The sequence below is a fragment of the Atta colombica genome, unplaced genomic scaffold, assembly GCF_001594045.1.
Source record: "Atta colombica isolate Treedump-2 unplaced genomic scaffold, Acol1.0 scaffold277, whole genome shotgun sequence".
Classification (NCBI taxonomy): Eukaryota; Metazoa; Arthropoda; class Insecta; order Hymenoptera; family Formicidae; genus Atta; species Atta colombica.
In genome coordinates, this window is record NW_017259378.1 from 1,362 (window position 1) to 4,798 (window position 3,437).

Here is a 3,437-nt window from a genome sequence, read left to right on the forward strand (position 1 = left end):
TGATTGTTACATCCACTCAATAAAAAGTTTTTCATACATGAATATCCATCAACATGTATAACCATATGAAATATCTATGCATATTCATACATCCCTCTTTCTTTTTTGTAAAATTACTTTTTAGTGTGATAGATATAATAATAGTAATGTGACAACAAACTAAAAATAATTAAAAGGGTAATTTTTATACTATTTATTTTTTCAAAAATCAAATTTGAAGAAATATAAAAAAATTACTTATGTATAATTATATATAAAATTATATTTGAGCAATTTTTTTCACATTTTTCCAAACTTGTTTTTTTTTCCTGAAACGAACAATGCGAAAATTAATCCTTTAATTATTTTTAATGTTTTCACAGTACTATTATTACTTCTGTGACACTAAAAAGTAATTTTATAAAAGAAAAAGAGATGTTTGAACATATATGGATGTATATGATTATATATGTTTATGAATATTTATGTATGTTTATACATATTTATACATATTCATGCAAAATTCATGTCCCGGTAAACAATTTTTTACCGGGGCACTTTAAATTATTTTTAATTATTATTAAATTTAACTCAAATTTTTTGTACTAATTGTAAATTCATATGTGTTAATGTGAACGCTTTGTTATTAAGTAATTTAATTACAAAAGTACAATAAAAAATGGGTTCTTTCGATGATCATTTTTTATATTAAAATAATACATCTTGGAAGTTAAAAAGGATAAAAACGAAAAAGGATAAAATATTTGTATTTTTGAAATATATGAAATATAGGAAATTAAAAAAAAACTTATATAAAATAATAATTAGAGTATATGAAATTATTTTCTATACCATTATATAGAAAAGTGTTTATTACAATTTAATAAATATTGTTTTCTTATTTTTCCTATCTATCCTATCCTCAAATATTCATTCAGGATTAAGTTTTATATCAGTTGATGCAGAAAAGCAATATCTATACATTATACGTATATGTATACACATATATCTATAATATAAATTATTTTCGAAGAAATTCCTTTTTTTTCACACTTATTTGTATACATCTTAATGAAATGATAACAAAAACTGTAATGTAGAGCATATAATTTATTAATCTCGCTTTTTTGTAAAAGATATTTTACATTTATTAATTATTATTATTTATCTCAATGCATTTACTTCAGCCTAATCTTTTATAACTTATCCATATGTAGTAACTGGATTTTATACCAGTTGAAGCAGTGACATGATGTAAGATCCAATATACATTTTATCAAAAAATATAAAAATTTTATCTTATAACTATTTAAAAATTGCGATCAGAGTTTTGCATGACTTAAAATACTTAATTTTGGAATAATACATTATTCGAAAAATGATTTTAATCTAACATAATATGTAATATACAAAATAGGGATATATTTGTTGAAGTGAGGGAAAATTGTCCCTTTCGAATCTTACATCATTCATTTGAATTTCTCATCTCCGCATATTTTGAGATGAGATTGAGCAACGAATCGTTCGAATCGTTAAAAATACGTATATGGGCCTTGAATTTTATCGGATGATAATTTAGTAATTTTGAGTCATTTATTTTTAAATAAATCTTTTTGATTACATTATAAAATTTATATTACGCAATTTAATTTAGTTTCGTAATATTCGAGATTCTTGAAATAAAAACATTATTGACATGAAAATTTTTTAAATTTAGATTTATATTTTGTCGAATATTTATATTTTTGATTTTGAATAAACGCAAATAGAAAAATAAACGCGAAATTTATTTGTATAGTAAGATTTTGAATTTTGTATATTAAGATTTGCATATTAAGAATTTGTATATTAGAATTGCTACTATTATTAATGATAATTATTTATATTTAATACTTAGTTAGTCTATAATTGTTTATATTAATATTTAGTTAGTCTATTTTATTAATATGATGGCCTCTTCGCGACGCGTTCGTGTTCCGCGCATCATACAAAAGCGTAAAGTCTTACGCTTATTGCCGGTGATGTTAATCGATGGCAGTCGGCAGCGAAAAGGAATATTTCTCCTTGTTGTCGATTTTTGGCTTACAAAGCCAGAATATTGGCCAGGAGCAACGAAAGGTGAGTTCAATATGGCCAGAAGAAAGAAGAGAATCTCTTTACGAACCCAATAAGCAGAATGTCTAAAATAACTTTTCTTTCAGAATTCTTTATGAAATATCTTAAAGAATTCTTAAAGATATCTTAAAGTTGTCTTATATGTCAATTTTGGACATTCTGCTCATTGAGATGTAAATTGGTGTATGACACCAATCTAAGTTTGTAAAAGGTAAAGGGAATATTCGGGAGGGTAATTTGCTCGCAAATTGCGAGTTCTTATATTTTTTGAGAGTTATTTAAAATTACAAAAAACCAACAAACAACAGTTTGGTACATTAAAAAAAAAATCTACAAAACTTGCGCTTAATTATCCGCGTTAACTCTTATTAGCCCTGTTATTTATTAATTTATTTTAAAGATTGAAAAAGTTAATTATATTATTGCTTATTGCTTATTTATTATTGGTATGATCGCAATTAAGTTATTTCACTGAGTTTATAGGATTATGGCGCGATAGGATATATGGTTAGACATTAGCTGCGTTTAGCAGAGAAAGCAGCTTTGCAACTGTTGTAAAATTCTTCTATGTAATTGGTTTATCATTTAAATCCATAAGGAATCAAAAGCAAGAACCAATCGTATTAAAGGATTTTACAACAATCGAAAATCTACTTTCTTTGAACGCAGCCATTAATGTATATTATTCGCGATGTTATTACACATTTATGAAGTAATATAGGTAGGAATATATAGGTAGAATATATGAAGATAGATATCCGCAAATAGGTATCCGCGAATAAATGAAAGTATGAGTAGGACAATAAGTATGGACAGTAGGTAGGGTCTGTATAGGTAGAATGATAAAACAGACTATAAGACTGAACACGTCTCATATACACACACACACACACACACACACACACACACACACACACACACACACACACACACACACACACACACACACACACACACATACATACACTTGAGAATTGGAAATTGCTGTATTAAAAATTGAATAAAATTTTAAATTAATTTTAAGTTTTAAACTAAATTTTAAGTTTTATTTAATTATCAAAATCCTGTTCCAATTATCGAATGTAAAAATAAACCAAATTAATTTCAAATTTTATTAAATTTTCAGCTACCCTGAAATTTTTTTGTAAAATTCTGCACATGTAAATTATGCAACGCGTTAATACTTTAATTAATTTTATTGTAATAAATGTATGTACAATAATTAGATACGTAATATAAAATTTATGTAAACTATGTTCAGATGAATGCTGTAATCATACTTATTTTTGTAATTTACACGATTCCCGGGAAAAAATGTTATATGGACATATTTTATATATAAT